This window comes from Hoplias malabaricus, chromosome 8 (genome assembly GCF_029633855.1).
Source record: "Hoplias malabaricus isolate fHopMal1 chromosome 8, fHopMal1.hap1, whole genome shotgun sequence".
Classification (NCBI taxonomy): domain Eukaryota; kingdom Metazoa; phylum Chordata; class Actinopteri; order Characiformes; family Erythrinidae; genus Hoplias; species Hoplias malabaricus.
Genome location: NC_089807.1, coordinates 21,915,708 through 21,930,989, shown reverse-complemented (window position 1 = coordinate 21,930,989; position 15,282 = coordinate 21,915,708). Strand labels below are relative to the sequence as shown.

The window sequence follows — 15,282 nt, the reverse complement described above, 5'->3', positions numbered from 1 at the left end:
GAGGTGGTGAATGAGGCAGCAACGTGTCGTTTAGAAGTTTGGCAAAAAAGGAAGTAGCAGAAGGAGGACGCTTTACATTCCTTCAACCTACACAGCCCAGCATCTGGTTGGGGGGGGGACTTTCCAGAGTCTTGTAGTGGACTTGGTGTGCAAGAAAGCACACACTTCCCTGACCGGGAATCGAACCCGGCCGCAGCGGTGAGAGCGCCGAATCCTAGCCACTAGACCACCAGGGCCACCGTTTTCAGCTACGTCTGAAAGGAAGGAGATAGGATTAAGTTCAGGGGCTAGGGCTAGGCTTTTGCCGGATGTACTCGCTCTACAATCATAGGAGTGCATGAGAGTCTGTCCTAAACGCACTTGTCAGTTTTCAGTCCAACCCTTTAGCATAGCACCTTTGATAGCTCAGTTGGTAGAGCGGAGGACTGTAGTTGTTAATAAGGCGATCCTTAGGTCGCTGGTTCAAATCCGGCTCGAAGGAGACTTTTCTTTTCCCTCGTGCCACTGCGGGATATCATGGCCAGGTGCCTGCCTGCAGATGCACTGGCATGCCAGAGTGCAATATGCTGAAGGCAGTGACGGATCATTTACATTGTTCCATTCAAATTTCTCAAACTTTATCTTGCCTCCCTAAAAGACTTGCAGACTTGAAAACATAAAGCCACGCTGGTGTGGGTGTGTGGAGGTGGTGAATGAGGCAGCAACGTGTCGTTTAGAAGTTTGGCAAAAAAGGAAGTAGCAGAAGGAGGACGCTTTACATTCCTTCAACCTACACAGCCCAGCATGTGGGTGGGGGGGGGACCTTCCAGAGTCTTGTAGTGGACTTGGTGTGCAAGAAAGCACACACTTCCCTGACCGGGAATCGAACCCGGCCGCAGCGGTGAGAGCGCCGAATCCTAGCCACTAGACCACCAGGGCCACCGTTTTCAGCTACGTCTGAAAGGAAGGAGATAGGATTAAGTTCAGGGGCTAGGGCTAGGCTTTTGCCGGATGTACTCGCTCTACAATTATAGGAGTGCATGAGAGTCTGTCCTAAATGCACTTGTCAGTTTTCAGTCCAACCCTTTAGCATAGCACCTTTGATAGCTCAGTTGGTAGAGCGGAGGACTGTAGTTGTTAATAAGGCGATCCTTAGGTCGCTGGTTCAAATCCGGCTCGAAGGAGACTTTTCTTTTCCCTCGTGCCACTGCGGAATATCATGGCCAGGTGCCTGCCTGCAGATGCACTGGCATGCCAGAGTGCAATATGCTGAAGGCAGTGACGGATCATTTACATTGTTCCATTCAAATTTCTCAAACTTTATCTTGCCTCCCTAAAAGACTTGCAGACTTGAAAACATAAAGCCACGCTGGTGTGGGTGTGTGGAGGTGGTGAATGAGGCAGCAACGTGTCGTTTAGAAGTTTGGCAAAAAAGGAAGTAGCAGAAGGAGGACGCTTTACATTCCTTCAACCTACACAGCCCAGCATGTGGGTGGGGGGGGGACCTTCCAGAGTCTTGTAGTGGACTTGGTGTGCAAGAAAGCACACACTTCCCTGACCGGGAATCGAACCCGGCCGCAGCGGTGAGAGCGCCGAATCCTAGCCACTAGACCACCAGGGCCACCGTTTTCAGCTACGTCTGAAAGGAAGGAGATAGGATTAAGTTCAGGGGCTAGGGCTAGGCTTTTGCCGGATGTACTCGCTCTACAATCATAGGAGTGCATGAGAGTCTGTCCTAAACGCACTTGTCAGTTTTCAGTCCAACCCTTTAGCATAGCACCTTCGATAGCTCAGTTGGTAGAGCGGAGGACTGTAGTTGTTAATAAGGCGATCCTTAGGTCGCTGGTTCAAATCCGGCTCGAAGGAGACTTTTCTTTTCCCTCGTGCCACTGCGGGATATCATGGCCAGGTGCCTGCCTGCAGATGCACTGGCATGCCAGAGTGCAATATGCTGAAGGCAGTGACGGATCATTTACATTGTTCCATTCAAATTTCTCAAACTTTATCTTGCCTCCCTAAAAGACTTGCAGACTTGAAAACATAAAGCCACGCTGGTGTGGGTGTGTGGAGGTGGTGAATGAGGCAGCAACGTGTCGTTTAGAAGTTTGGCAAAAAAGGAAGTAGCAGAAGGAGGACGCTTTACATTCCTTCAACCTACACAGCCCAGCATGTGGGTGGGGGGGGGACCTTCCAGAGTCTTGTAGTGGACTTGGTGTGCAAGAAAGCACACACTTCCCTGACCGGGAATCGAACCCGGCCGCAGCGGTGAGAGCGCCGAATCCTAGCCACTAGACCACCAGGGCCACCGTTTTCAGCTACGTCTGAAAGGAAGGAGATAGGATTAAGTTCAGGGGCTAGGGCTAGGCTTTTGCCGGATGTACTCGCTCTACAATCATAGGAGTGCATGAGAGTCTGTCCTAAATGCACTTGTCAGTTTTCAGTCCAACCCTTTAGCATAGCACCTTTGATAGCTCAGTTGGTAGAGCGGAGGACTGTAGTTGTTAATAAGGCGATCCTTAGGTTGCTGGTTCAAATCCGGCTCGAAGGAGACTTTTCTTTTCCCTCGTGCCACTGCGGGATATCATGGCCAGGTGCCTGCGTGCAGATGCACTGGCATGCCAGAGTGCAATATGCTGAAGGCAGTGACGGATCATTTACACTGTTCCATTCAAATTTCTCAAACTTTATCTTGCCTCCCTAAAAGACTTGCAGACTTGAAAACATAAAGCCACGCTGGTGTGGGTGTGTGGAGGTGGTGAATGAGGCAGCAACGTGTCGTTTAGAAGTTTGGCAAAAAAGGAAGTAGCAGAAGGAGGACGCTTTACATTCCTTCAACCTACACAGCCCAGCATCTGGTTGGGGGGGGGACTTTCCAGAGTCTTGTAGTGGACTTGGTGTGCAAGAAAGCACACACTTCCCTGACCGGGAATCGAACCCGGCCGCAGCGGTGAGAGCGCCGAATCCTAGCCACTAGACCACCAGGGCCACCGTTTTCAGCTACGTCTGAAAGGAAGGAGATAGGATTAAGTTCAGGGGCTAGGGCTAGGCTTTTGCCGGATGTACTCGCTCTACAATCATAGGAGTGCATGAGAGTCTGTCCTAAACGCACTTGTCAGTTTTCAGTCCAACCCTTTAGCATAGCACCTTCGATAGCTCAGTTGGTAGAGCGGAGGACTGTAGTTGTTAATAAGGCGATCCTTAGGTCGCTGGTTCAAATCCGGCTCGAAGGAGACTTTTCTTTTCCCTCGTGCCACTGCGGGATATCATGGCCAGGTGCCTGCCTGCAGATGCACTGGCATGCCAGAGTGCAATATGCTGAAGGCAGTGACGGATCATTTACACTGTTCCATTCAAATTTCTCAAACTTTATCTTGCCTCCCTAAAAGACTTGCAGACTTGAAAACATAAAGCCACGCTGGTGTGGGTGTGTGGAGGTGGTGAATGAGGCAGCAACGTGTCGTTTAGAAGTTTGGCAAAAAAGGAAGTAGCAGAAGGAGGACGCTTTACATTCCTTCAACCTACACAGCCCAGCATCTGGTTGGGGGGGGGACTTTCCAGAGTCTTGTAGTGGACTTGGTGTGCAAGAAAGCACACACTTCCCTGACCGGGAATCGAACCCGGCCGCAGCGGTGAGAGCGCCGAATCCTAGCCACTAGACCACCAGGGCCACCGTTTTCAGCTACGTCTGAAAGGAAGGAGATAGGATTAAGTTCAGGGGCTAGGGCTAGGCTTTTGCCGGATGTACTCGCTCTACAATCATAGGAGTGCATGAGAGTCTGTCCTAAACGCACTTGTCAGTTTTCAGTCCAACCCTTTAGCATAGCACCTTCGATAGCTCAGTTGGTAGAGCGGAGGACTGTAGTTGTTAATAAGGCGATCCTTAGGTCGCTGATTCAAATCCGGCTCGAAGGAGACTTTTCTTTTCCCTCGTGCCACTGCGGGATATCATGGCCAGGTGCCTGCCTGCAGATGCACTGGCATGCCAGAGTGCAATATGCTGAAGGCAGTGACGGATCATTTACACTGTTCCATTCAAATTTCTCAAACTTTATCTTGCCTCCCTAAAAGACTTGCAGACTTGAAAACATAAAGCCACGCTGGTGTGGGTGTGTGGAGGTGGTGAATGAGGCAGCAACGTGTCGTTTAGAAGTTTGGCAAAAAAGGAAGTAGCAGAAGGAGGACGCTTTACATTCCTTCAACCTACACAGCCCAGCATCTGGTTGGGGGGGGGACTTTCCAGAGTCTTGTAGTGGACTTGGTGTGCAAGAAAGCACACACTTCCCTGACCGGGAATCGAACCCGGCCGCAGCGGTGAGAGCGCCGAATCCTAGCCACTAGACCACCAGGGCCACCGTTTTCAGCTACGTCTGAAAGGAAGGAGATAGGATTAAGTTCAGGGGCTAGGGCTAGGCTTTTGCCGGATGTACTCGCTCTACAATCATAGGAGTGCATGAGAGTCTGTCCTAAACGCACTTGTCAGTTTTCAGTCCAACCCTTTAGCATAGCACCTTCGATAGCTCAGTTGGTAGAGCGGAGGACTGTAGTTGTTAATAAGGCGATCCTTAGGTCGCTGGTTCAAATCCGGCTCGAAGGAGACTTTTCTTTTCCCTCGTGCCACTGCGGGATATCATGGCCAGGTGCCTGCCTGCAGATGCACTGGCATGCCAGAGTGCAATATGCTGAAGGCAGTGACGGATCATTTACATTGTTCCATTCAAATTTCTCAAACTTTATCTTGCCTCCCTAAAAGACTTGCAGACTTGAAAACATAAAGCCACGCTGGTGTGGGTGTGTGGAGGTGGTGAATGAGGCAGCAACGTGTCGTTTAGAAGTTTGGCAAAAAAGGAAGTAGCAGAAGGAGGACGCTTTTCATTCCTTCAACCTACACAGCCCAGCATGTGGGTGGGGGGGGGGCCTTCCAGAGTCTTGTAGTGGACTTGGTGTGCAAGAAAGCACACACTTCCCTGACCGGGAATCGAACCCGGCCGCAGCGGTGAGAGCGCCGAATCCTAGCCACTAGACCACCAGGGCCACCGTTTTCAGCTACGTCTGAAAGGAAGGAGATAGGATTAAGTTCAGGGGCTAGGGCTAGGCTTTTGCCGGATGTACTCGCTCTACAATCATAGGAGTGCATGAGAGTCTGTCCTAAACGCACTTGTCAGTTTTCAGTCCAACCCTTAGCATAGCACCTTCGATAGCTCAGTTGGTAGAGCGGAGGACTGTAGTTGTTAATAAGGCGATCCTTAGGTCGCTGGTTCAAATCCGGCTCGAAGGAGACTTTTCTTTTCCCTCGTGCCACTGCGGGATATCATGGCCAGGTGCCTGCCTGCAGATGCACTGGCATGCCAGAGTGCAATATGCTGAAGGCAGTGACGGATCATTTACACTGTTCCATTCAAATTTCTCAAACTTTATCTTGCCTCCCTAAAAGACTTGCAGACTTGAAAACATAAAGCCACGCTGGTGTGGGTGTGTGGAGGTGGTGAATGAGGCAGCAACGTGTCGTTTAGAAGTTTGGCAAAAAAGGAAGTAGCAGAAGGAGGACGCTTTACATTCCTTCAACCTACACAGCCCAGCATGTGGGTGGGGGGGGGACCTTCCAGAGTCTTGTAGTGGACTTGGTGTGCAAGAAAGCACACACTTCCCTGACCGGGAATCGAACCCGGCCGCAGCGGTGAGAGCGCCGAATCCTAGCCACTAGACCACCAGGGCCACCGTTTTCAGCTACGTCTGAAAGGAAGGAGATAGGATTAAGTTCAGGGGCTAGGGCTAGGCTTTTGCCGGATGTACTCGCTCTACAATCATAGGAGTGCATGAGAGTCTGTCCTAAACGCACTTGTCAGTTTTCAGTCCAACCCTTTAGCATAGCATCTTCGATAGCTCAGTTGGTAGAGCGGAGGACTGTAGTTGTTAATAAGGCGATCCTTAGGTCGCTGGTTCAAATCCGGCTCGAAGAAGACTTTTCTTTTCCCTCGCGCCACTGTGGGATATCATGGCCAGGTGCCTGCCTCCAGATGCACTGGCATGCCAGAGTGCAATATGCTGAAGGCAGTGACGGATCATTTACACTGTTCCATTCAAATTTCTCAAACTTTATCTTGCCTCCCTAAAAGACTTGCAGACTTGAAAACATAAAGCCACGCTGGTGTGGGTGTGTGGAGGTGGTGAATGAGGCAGCAACGTGTCGTTTAGAAGTTTGGCAAAAAAGGAAGTAGCAGAAGGAGGACGCTTTACATTCCTTCAACCTACACAGCCCAGCATGTGGGTGGGGGGGGGACCTTCCAGAGTCTTGTAGTGGACTTGGTGTGCAAGAAAGCACACACTTCCCTGACCGGGAATCGAACCCGGCCGCAGCGGTGAGAGCGCCGAATCCTAGCCACTAGACCACCAGGGCCACCGTTTTCAGCTACGTCTGAAAGGAAGGAGATAGGATTAAGTTCAGGGGCTAGGGCTAGGCTTTTGCCGGATGTACTCGCTCTACAATCATAGGAGTGCATGAGAGTCTGTCCTAAACGCACTTGTCAGTTTTCAGTCCAACCCTTTAGCATAGCACCTTTGATAGCTCAGTTGGTAGAGCGGAGGACTGTAGTTGTTAATAAGGCGATCCTTAGGTCGCTGGTTCAAATCCGGCTCGAAGGAGACTTTTCTTTTCCCTCGTGCCACTGCGGGATATCATGGCCAGGTGCCTGCCTGCAGATGCACTGGCATGCCAGAGTGCAATATGCTGAAGGCAGTGACGGATCATTTACATTGTTCCATTCAAATTTCTCAAACTTTATCTTGCCTCCCTAAAAGACTTGCAGACTTGAAAACATAAAGCCACGCTGGTGTGGGTGTGTGGAGGTGGTGAATGAGGCAGCAACGTGTCGTTTAGAAGTTTGGCAAAAAAGGAAGTAGCAGAAGGAGGACGCTTTTCATTCCTTCAACCTACACAGCCCAGCATGTGGGTGGGGGGGGGGCCTTCCAGAGTCTTGTAGTGGACTTGGTGTGCAAGAAAGCACACACTTCCCTGACCGGGAATCGAACCCGGCCGCAGCGGTGAGAGCGCCGAATCCTAGCCACTAGACCACCAGGGCCACCGTTTTCAGCTACGTCTGAAAGGAAGGAGATAGGATTAAGTTCAGGGGCTAGGGCTAGGCTTTTGCCGGATGTACTCGCTCTACAATCATAGGAGTGCATGAGAGTCTGTCCTAAACGCACTTGTCAGTTTTCAGTCCAACCCTTAACATAGCACCTTCGATAGCTCAGTTGGTAGAGCGGAGGACTGTAGTTGTTAATAAGGCGATCCTTAGGTCGCTGGTTCAAATCCGGCTCGAAGGAGACTTTTCTTTTCCCTCGTGCCACTGCGGGATATCATGGCCAGGTGCCTGCCTGCAGATGCACTGGCATGCCAGAGTGCAATATGCTGAAGGCAGTGACGGATCATTTACACTGTTCCATTCAAATTTCTCAAACTTTATCTTGCCTCCCTAAAAGACTTGCAGACTTGAAAACATAAAGCCACGCTGGTGTGGGTGTGTGGAGGTGGTGAATGAGGCAGCAACGTGTCGTTTAGAAGTTTGGCAAAAAAGGAAGTAGCAGAAGGAGGACGCTTTACATTCCTTCAACCTACACAGCCCAGCATGTGGGTGGGGGGGGGACCTTCCAGAGTCTTGTAGTGGACTTGGTGTGCAAGAAAGCACACACTTCCCTGACCGGGAATCGAACCCGGCCGCAGCGGTGAGAGCGCCGAATCCTAGCCACTAGACCACCAGGGCCACCGTTTTCAGCTACGTCTGAAAGGAAGGAGATAGGATTAAGTTCAGGGGCTAGGGCTAGGCTTTTGCCGGATGTACTCGCTCTACAATCATAGGAGTGCATGAGAGTCTGTCCTAAACGCACTTGTCAGTTTTCAGTCCAACCCTTTAGCATAGCATCTTCGATAGCTCAGTTGGTAGAGCGGAGGACTGTAGTTGTTAATAAGGCGATCCTTAGGTCGCTGGTTCAAATCCGGCTCGAAGAAGACTTTTCTTTTCCCTCGCGCCACTGTGGGATATCATGGCCAGGTGCCTGCCTCCAGATGCACTGGCATGCCAGAGTGCAATATGCTGAAGGCAGTGACGGATCATTTACACTGTTCCATTCAAATTTCTCAAACTTTATCTTGCCTCCCTAAAAGACTTGCAGACTTGAAAACATAAAGCCACGCTGGTGTGGGTGTGTGGAGGTGGTGAATGAGGCAGCAACGTGTCGTTTAGAAGTTTGGCAAAAAAGGAAGTAGCAGAAGGAGGACGCTTTACATTCCTTCAACCTACACAGCCCAGCATGTGGGTGGGGGGGGGACCTTCCAGAGTCTTGTAGTGGACTTGGTGTGCAAGAAAGCACACACTTCCCTGACCGGGAATCGAACCCGGCCGCAGCGGTGAGAGCGCCGAATCCTAGCCACTAGACCACCAGGGCCACCGTTTTCAGCTACGTCTGAAAGGAAGGAGATAGGATTAAGTTCAGGGGCTAGGGCTAGGCTTTTGCCGGATGTACTCGCTCTACAATCATAGGAGTGCATGAGAGTCTGTCCTAAACGCACTTGTCAGTTTTCAGTCCAACCCTTTAGCATAGCACCTTCGATAGCTCAGTTGGTAGAGCGGAGGACTGTAGTTGTTAATAAGGCGATCCTTAGGTCGCTGGTTCAAATCCGGCTCGAAGGAGACTTTTCTTTTCCCTCGTGCCACTGCGGGATATCATGGCCAGGTGCCTGCCTGCAGATGCACTGGCATGCCAGAGTGCAATATGCTGAAGGCAGTGACGGATCATTTACATTGTTCCATTCAAATTTCTCAAACTTTATCTTGCCTCCCTAAAAGACTTGCAGACTTGAAAACATAAAGCCACGCTGGTGTGGGTGTGTGGAGGTGGTGAATGAGGCAGCAACGTGTCGTTTAGAAGTTTGGCAAAAAAGGAAGTAGCAGAAGGAGGACGCTTTTCATTCCTTCAACCTACACAGCCCAGCATGTGGGTGGGGGGGGGGCCTTCCAGAGTCTTGTAGTGGACTTGGTGTGCAAGAAAGCACACACTTCCCTGACCGGGAATCGAACCCGGCCGCAGCGGTGAGAGCGCAGAATCCTAGCCACTAGACCACCAGGGCCACCGTTTTCAGCTACGTCTGAAAGGAAGGAGATAGGATTAAGTTCAGGGGCTAGGGCTAGGCTTTTGCCGGATGTACTCGCTCTACAATCATAGGAGTGCATGAGAGTCTGTCCTAAACGCACTTGTCAGTTTTCAGTCCAACCCTTAACATAGCACCTTCGATAGCTCAGTTGGTAGAGCGGAGGACTGTAGTTGTTAATAAGGCGATCCTTAGGTCGCTGGTTCAAATCCGGCTCGAAGGAGACTTTTCTTTTCCCTCGTGCCACTGCGGGATATCATGGCCAGGTGCCTGCCTGCAGATGCACTGGCATGCCAGAGTGCAATATGCTGAAGGCAGTGACGGATCATTTACACTGTTCCATTCAAATTTCTCAAACTTTATCTTGCCTCCCTAAAAGACTTGCAGACTTGAAAACATAAAGCCACGCTGGTGTGGGTGTGTGGAGGTGGTGAATGAGGCAGCAACGTGTCGTTTAGAAGTTTGGCAAAAAAGGAAGTAGCAGAAGGAGGACGCTTTACATTCCTTCAACCTACACAGCCCAGCATGTGGGTGGGGGGGGGACCTTCCAGAGTCTTGTAGTGGACTTGGTGTGCAAGAAAGCACACACTTCCCTGACCGGGAATCGAACCCGGCCGCAGCGGTGAGAGCGCCGAATCCTAGCCACTAGACCACCAGGGCCACCGTTTTCAGCTACGTCTGAAAGGAAGGAGATAGGATTAAGTTCAGGGGCTAGGGCTAGGCTTTTGCCGGATGTACTCGCTCTACAATCATAGGAGTGCATGAGAGTCTGTCCTAAACGCACTTGTCAGTTTTCAGTCCAACCCTTTAGCATAGCATCTTCGATAGCTCAGTTGGTAGAGCGGAGGACTGTAGTTGTTAATAAGGCGATCCTTAGGTCGCTGGTTCAAATCCGGCTCGAAGAAGACTTTTCTTTTCCCTCGCGCCACTGTGGGATATCATGGCCAGGTGCCTGCCTCCAGATGCACTGGCATGCCAGAGTGCAATATGCTGAAGGCAGTGACGGATCATTTACACTGTTCCATTCAAATTTCTCAAACTTTATCTTGCCTCCCTAAAAGACTTGCAGACTTGAAAACATAAAGCCACGCTGGTGTGGGTGTGTGGAGGTGGTGAATGAGGCAGCAACGTGTCGTTTAGAAGTTTGGCAAAAAAGGAAGTAGCAGAAGGAGGACGCTTTACATTCCTTCAACCTACACAGCCCAGCATGTGGGTGGGGGGGGGACCTTCCAGAGTCTTGTAGTGGACTTGGTGTGCAAGAAAGCACACACTTCCCTGACCGGGAATCGAACCCGGCCGCAGCGGTGAGAGCGCCGAATCCTAGCCACTAGACCACCAGGGCCACCGTTTTCAGCTACGTCTGAAAGGAAGGAGATAGGATTAAGTTCAGGGGCTAGGGCTAGGCTTTTGCCGGATGTACTCGCTCTACAATCATAGGAGTGCATGAGAGTCTGTCCTAAACGCACTTGTCAGTTTTCAGTCCAACCCTTTAGCATAGCACCTTCGATAGCTCAGTTGGTAGAGCGGAGGACTGTAGTTGTTAATAAGGCGATCCTTAGGTTGCTGGTTCAAATCCGGCTCGAAGGAGACTTTTCTTTTCCCTCGTGCCACTGCGGGATATCATGGCCAGGTGCCTGCCTGCAGATGCACTGGCATGCCAGAGTGCAATATGCTGAAGGCAGTGACGGATCATTTACATTGTTCCATTCAAATTTCTCAAACTTTATCTTGCCTCCCTAAAAGACTTGCAGACTTGAAAACATAAAGCCACGCTGGTGTGGGTGTGTGGAGGTGGTGAATGAGGCAGCAACGTGTCGTTTAGAAGTTTGGCAAAAAAGGAAGTAGCAGAAGGAGGACGCTTTTCATTCCTTCAACCTACACAGCCCAGCATGTGGGTGGGGGGGGGGCCTTCCAGAGTCTTGTAGTGGACTTGGTGTGCAAGAAAGCACACACTTCCCTGACCGGGAATCGAACCCGGCCGCAGCGGTGAGAGCGCCGAATCCTAGCCACTAGACCACCAGGGCCACCGTTTTCAGCTACGTCTGAAAGGAAGGAGATAGGATTAAGTTCAGGGGCTAGGGCTAGGCTTTTGCCGGATGTACTCGCTCTACAATCATAGGAGTGCATGAGAGTCTGTCCTAAACGCACTTGTCAGTTTTCAGTCCAACCCTTAACATAGCACCTTCGATAGCTCAGTTGGTAGAGCGGAGGACTGTAGTTGTTAATAAGGCGATCCTTAGGTCGCTGGTTCAAATCCGGCTCGAAGGAGACTTTTCTTTTCCCTCGTGCCACTGCGGGATATCATGGCCAGGTGCCTGCCTGCAGATGCACTGGCATGCCAGAGTGCAATATGCTGAAGGCAGTGACGGATCATTTACACTGTTCCATTCAAATTTCTCAAACTTTATCTTGCCTCCCTAAAAGACTTGCAGACTTGAAAACATAAAGCCACGCTGGTGTGGGTGTGTGGAGGTGGTGAATGAGGCAGCAACGTGTCGTTTAGAAGTTTGGCAAAAAAGGAAGTAGCAGAAGGAGGACGCTTTACATTCCTTCAACCTACACAGCCCAGCATGTGGGTGGGGGGGGGACCTTCCAGAGTCTTGTAGTGGACTTGGTGTGCAAGAAAGCACACACTTCCCTGACCGGGAATCGAACCCGGCCGCAGCGGTGAGAGCGCCGAATCCTAGCCACTAGACCACCAGGGCCACCGTTTTCAGCTACGTCTGAAAGGAAGGAGATAGGATTAAGTTCAGGGGCTAGGGCTAGGCTTTTGCCGGATGTACTCGCTCTACAATCATAGGAGTGCATGAGAGTCTGTCCTAAACGCACTTGTCAGTTTTCAGTCCAACCCTTTAGCATAGCATCTTCGATAGCTCAGTTGGTAGAGCGGAGGACTGTAGTTGTTAATAAGGCGATCCTTAGGTCGCTGGTTCAAATCCGGCTCGAAGAAGACTTTTCTTTTCCCTCGCGCCACTGTGGGATATCATGGCCAGGTGCCTGCCTCCAGATGCACTGGCATGCCAGAGTGCAATATGCTGAAGGCAGTGACGGATCATTTACACTGTTCCATTCAAATTTCTCAAACTTTATCTTGCCTCCCTAAAAGACTTGCAGACTTGAAAACATAAAGCCACGCTGGTGTGGGTGTGTGGAGGTGGTGAATGAGGCAGCAACGTGTCGTTTAGAAGTTTGGCAAAAAAGGAAGTAGCAGAAGGAGGACGCTTTACATTCCTTCAACCTACACAGCCCAGCATGTGGGTGGGGGGGGGACCTTCCAGAGTCTTGTAGTGGACTTGGTGTGCAAGAAAGCACACACTTCCCTGACCGGGAATCGAACCCGGCCGCAGCGGTGAGAGCGCAGAATCCTAGCCACTAGACCACCAGGGCCACCGTTTTCAGCTACGTCTGAAAGGAAGGAGATAGGATTAAGTTCAGGGGCTAGGGCTAGGCTTTTGCCGGATGTACTCGCTCTACAATCATAGGAGTGCATGAGAGTCTGTCCTAAACGCACTTGTCAGTTTTCAGTCCAACCCTTTAGCATAGCACCTTCGATAGCTCAGTTGGTAGAGCGGAGGACTGTAGTTGTTAATAAGGCGATCCTTAGGTCGCTGGTTCAAATCCGGCTCGAAGGAGACTTTTCTTTTCCCTCGTGCCACTGCGGGATATCATGGCCAGGTGCCTGCCTGCAGATGCACTGGCATGCCAGAGTGCAATATGCTGAAGGCAGTGACGGATCATTTACATTGTTCCATTCAAATTTCTCAAACTTTATCTTGCCTCCCTAAAAGACTTGCAGACTTGAAAACATAAAGCCACGCTGGTGTGGGTGTGTGGAGGTGGTGAATGAGGCAGCAACGTGTCGTTTAGAAGTTTGGCAAAAAAGGAAGTAGCAGAAGGAGGACGCTTTTCATTCCTTCAACCTACACAGCCCAGCATGTGGGTGGGGGGGGGGCCTTCCAGAGTCTTGTAGTGGACTTGGTGTGCAAGAAAGCACACACTTCCCTGACCGGGAATCGAACCCGGCCGCAGCGGTGAGAGCGCCGAATCCTAGCCACTAGACCACCAGGGCCACCGTTTTCAGCTACGTCTGAAAGGAAGGAGATAGGATTAAGTTCAGGGGCTAGGGCTAGGCTTTTGCCGGATGTACTCGCTCTACAATCATAGGAGTGCATGAGAGTCTGTCCTAAACGCACTTGTCAGTTTTCAGTCCAACCCTTAACATAGCACCTTCGATAGCTCAGTTGGTAGAGCGGAGGACTGTAGTTGTTAATAAGGCGATCCTTAGGTCGCTGGTTCAAATCCGGCTCGAAGGAGACTTTTCTTTTCCCTCGTGCCACTGCGGGATATCATGGCCAGGTGCCTGCCTGCAGATGCACTGGCATGCCAGAGTGCAATATGCTGAAGGCAGTGACGGATCATTTACACTGTTCCATTCAAATTTCTCAAACTTTATCTTGCCTCCCTAAAAGACTTGCAGACTTGAAAACATAAAGCCACGCTGGTGTGGGTGTGTGGAGGTGGTGAATGAGGCAGCAACGTGTCGTTTAGAAGTTTGGCAAAAAAGGAAGTAGCAGAAGGAGGACGCTTTACATTCCTTCAACCTACACAGCCCAGCATGTGGGTGGGGGGGGGACCTTCCAGAGTCTTGTAGTGGACTTGGTGTGCAAGAAAGCACACACTTCCCTGACCGGGAATCGAACCCGGCCGCAGCGGTGAGAGCGCCGAATCCTAGCCACTAGACCACCAGGGCCACCGTTTTCAGCTACGTCTGAAAGGAAGGAGATAGGATTAAGTTCAGGGGCTAGGGCTAGGCTTTTGCCGGATGTACTCGCTCTACAATCATAGGAGTGCATGAGAGTCTGTCCTAAACGCACTTGTCAGTTTTCAGTCCAACCCTTTAGCATAGCATCTTCGATAGCTCAGTTGGTAGAGCGGAGGACTGTAGTTGTTAATAAGGCGATCCTTAGGTCGCTGGTTCAAATCCGGCTCGAAGAAGACTTTTCTTTTCCCTCGCGCCACTGTGGGATATCATGGCCAGGTGCCTGCCTCCAGATGCACTGGCATGCCAGAGTGCAATATGCTGAAGGCAGTGACGGATCATTTACACTGTTCCATTCAAATTTCTCAAACTTTATCTTGCCTCCCTAAAAGACTTGCAGACTTGAAAACATAAAGCCACGCTGGTGTGGGTGTGTGGAGGTGGTGAATGAGGCAGCAACGTGTCGTTTAGAAGTTTGGCAAAAAAGGAAGTAGCAGAAGGAGGACGCTTTACATTCCTTCAACCTACACAGCCCAGCATGTGGGTGGGGGGGGGACCTTCCAGAGTCTTGTAGTGGACTTGGTGTGCAAGAAAGCACACACTTCCCTGACCGGGAATCGAACCCGGCCGCAGCGGTGAGAGCGCCGAATCCTAGCCACTAGACCACCAGGGCCACCGTTTTCAGCTACGTCTGAAAGGAAGGAGATAGGATTAAGTTCAGGGGCTAGGGCTAGGCTTTTGCCGGATGTACTCGCTCTACAATCATAGGAGTGCATGAGAGTCTGTCCTAAACGCACTTGTCAGTTTTCAGTCCAACCCTTTAGCATAGCACCTTCGATAGCTCAGTTGGTAGAGCGGAGGACTGTAGTTGTTAATAAGGCGATCCTTAGGTCGCTGGTTCAAATCCGGCTCGAAGGAGACTTTTCTTTTCCCTCGTGCCACTGCGGGATATCATGGCCAGGTGCCTGCCTGCAGATGCACTGGCATGCCAGAGTGCAATATGCTGAAGGCAGTGACGGATCATTTACATTGTTCCATTCAAATTTCTCAAACTTTATCTTGCCTCCCTAAAAGACTTGCAGACTTGAAAACATAAAGCCACGCTGGTGTGGGTGTGTGGAGGTGGTGAATGAGGCAGCAACGTGTCGTTTAGAAGTTTGGCAAAAAAGGAAGTAGCAGAAGGAGGACGCTTTTCATTCCTTCAACCTACACAGCCCAGCATGTGGGTGTGGGGGGGGCCTTCCAGAGTCTTGTAGTGGACTTGGTGTGCAAGAAAGCACACACTTCCCTGACCGGGAATCGAACCCGGCCGCAGCGGTGAGAGCGCCGAATCCTAGCCACTAGACCACCAGGGCCACCGTTTTCAGCTACGTCTGAAAGGAAGGAGATAGGATTAAGTTCA

At 50.8% G+C, this 15,282-nt stretch overlaps 20 non-coding genes across 20 annotated transcripts; all 20 read left to right on the top strand.

The window, feature by feature from the left end:
• Window positions 1-394: 394 nt before the first annotated feature.
• Window positions 395-481, top strand: trnay-gua (transfer RNA tyrosine (anticodon GUA)). The gene is given in 2 exon segments: window positions 395-431; window positions 446-481. It is a non-coding gene; the product is annotated as a tRNA-Tyr (tRNA).
• A 595-nt stretch (window positions 482-1,076) lies between these two features.
• On the top strand, window positions 1,077-1,163 carry trnay-gua (transfer RNA tyrosine (anticodon GUA)). Its single transcript is given in 2 exon segments — window positions 1,077-1,113; window positions 1,128-1,163. It is a non-coding gene; the product is annotated as a tRNA-Tyr (tRNA).
• A 595-nt stretch (window positions 1,164-1,758) lies between these two features.
• On the top strand, window positions 1,759-1,845 carry trnay-gua (transfer RNA tyrosine (anticodon GUA)). Its single transcript is given in 2 exon segments — window positions 1,759-1,795; window positions 1,810-1,845. It is a non-coding gene; the product is annotated as a tRNA-Tyr (tRNA).
• A 1,277-nt stretch (window positions 1,846-3,122) lies between these two features.
• Window positions 3,123-3,209, top strand: trnay-gua (transfer RNA tyrosine (anticodon GUA)). The gene is given in 2 exon segments: window positions 3,123-3,159; window positions 3,174-3,209. It is a non-coding gene; the product is annotated as a tRNA-Tyr (tRNA).
• Window positions 3,210-4,486: 1,277 nt separating this feature from the next.
• On the top strand, window positions 4,487-4,573 carry trnay-gua (transfer RNA tyrosine (anticodon GUA)). Its single transcript is given in 2 exon segments — window positions 4,487-4,523; window positions 4,538-4,573. It is a non-coding gene; the product is annotated as a tRNA-Tyr (tRNA).
• A 594-nt stretch (window positions 4,574-5,167) lies between these two features.
• Window positions 5,168-5,254, top strand: trnay-gua (transfer RNA tyrosine (anticodon GUA)). The gene is given in 2 exon segments: window positions 5,168-5,204; window positions 5,219-5,254. It is a non-coding gene; the product is annotated as a tRNA-Tyr (tRNA).
• Window positions 5,255-5,849: 595 nt separating this feature from the next.
• Window positions 5,850-5,936, top strand: trnay-gua (transfer RNA tyrosine (anticodon GUA)). The gene is given in 2 exon segments: window positions 5,850-5,886; window positions 5,901-5,936. It is a non-coding gene; the product is annotated as a tRNA-Tyr (tRNA).
• Window positions 5,937-6,531: 595 nt separating this feature from the next.
• Window positions 6,532-6,618, top strand: trnay-gua (transfer RNA tyrosine (anticodon GUA)). Its single transcript is given in 2 exon segments — window positions 6,532-6,568; window positions 6,583-6,618. It is a non-coding gene; the product is annotated as a tRNA-Tyr (tRNA).
• A 594-nt stretch (window positions 6,619-7,212) lies between these two features.
• Window positions 7,213-7,299, top strand: trnay-gua (transfer RNA tyrosine (anticodon GUA)). The gene is given in 2 exon segments: window positions 7,213-7,249; window positions 7,264-7,299. It is a non-coding gene; the product is annotated as a tRNA-Tyr (tRNA).
• A 595-nt stretch (window positions 7,300-7,894) lies between these two features.
• On the top strand, window positions 7,895-7,981 carry trnay-gua (transfer RNA tyrosine (anticodon GUA)). The gene is given in 2 exon segments: window positions 7,895-7,931; window positions 7,946-7,981. It is a non-coding gene; the product is annotated as a tRNA-Tyr (tRNA).
• Window positions 7,982-8,576: 595 nt separating this feature from the next.
• On the top strand, window positions 8,577-8,663 carry trnay-gua (transfer RNA tyrosine (anticodon GUA)). The gene is given in 2 exon segments: window positions 8,577-8,613; window positions 8,628-8,663. It is a non-coding gene; the product is annotated as a tRNA-Tyr (tRNA).
• A 594-nt stretch (window positions 8,664-9,257) lies between these two features.
• trnay-gua (transfer RNA tyrosine (anticodon GUA)) lies at window positions 9,258-9,344 on the top strand. The gene is given in 2 exon segments: window positions 9,258-9,294; window positions 9,309-9,344. It is a non-coding gene; the product is annotated as a tRNA-Tyr (tRNA).
• A 595-nt stretch (window positions 9,345-9,939) lies between these two features.
• On the top strand, window positions 9,940-10,026 carry trnay-gua (transfer RNA tyrosine (anticodon GUA)). The gene is given in 2 exon segments: window positions 9,940-9,976; window positions 9,991-10,026. It is a non-coding gene; the product is annotated as a tRNA-Tyr (tRNA).
• A 595-nt stretch (window positions 10,027-10,621) lies between these two features.
• Window positions 10,622-10,708, top strand: trnay-gua (transfer RNA tyrosine (anticodon GUA)). Its single transcript is given in 2 exon segments — window positions 10,622-10,658; window positions 10,673-10,708. It is a non-coding gene; the product is annotated as a tRNA-Tyr (tRNA).
• A 594-nt stretch (window positions 10,709-11,302) lies between these two features.
• Window positions 11,303-11,389, top strand: trnay-gua (transfer RNA tyrosine (anticodon GUA)). Its single transcript is given in 2 exon segments — window positions 11,303-11,339; window positions 11,354-11,389. It is a non-coding gene; the product is annotated as a tRNA-Tyr (tRNA).
• A 595-nt stretch (window positions 11,390-11,984) lies between these two features.
• On the top strand, window positions 11,985-12,071 carry trnay-gua (transfer RNA tyrosine (anticodon GUA)). Its single transcript is given in 2 exon segments — window positions 11,985-12,021; window positions 12,036-12,071. It is a non-coding gene; the product is annotated as a tRNA-Tyr (tRNA).
• Window positions 12,072-12,666: 595 nt separating this feature from the next.
• trnay-gua (transfer RNA tyrosine (anticodon GUA)) lies at window positions 12,667-12,753 on the top strand. Its single transcript is given in 2 exon segments — window positions 12,667-12,703; window positions 12,718-12,753. It is a non-coding gene; the product is annotated as a tRNA-Tyr (tRNA).
• Window positions 12,754-13,347: 594 nt separating this feature from the next.
• trnay-gua (transfer RNA tyrosine (anticodon GUA)) lies at window positions 13,348-13,434 on the top strand. The gene is given in 2 exon segments: window positions 13,348-13,384; window positions 13,399-13,434. It is a non-coding gene; the product is annotated as a tRNA-Tyr (tRNA).
• A 595-nt stretch (window positions 13,435-14,029) lies between these two features.
• Window positions 14,030-14,116, top strand: trnay-gua (transfer RNA tyrosine (anticodon GUA)). Its single transcript is given in 2 exon segments — window positions 14,030-14,066; window positions 14,081-14,116. It is a non-coding gene; the product is annotated as a tRNA-Tyr (tRNA).
• Window positions 14,117-14,711: 595 nt separating this feature from the next.
• trnay-gua (transfer RNA tyrosine (anticodon GUA)) lies at window positions 14,712-14,798 on the top strand. The gene is given in 2 exon segments: window positions 14,712-14,748; window positions 14,763-14,798. It is a non-coding gene; the product is annotated as a tRNA-Tyr (tRNA).
• Window positions 14,799-15,282: the final 484 nt, after the last annotated feature.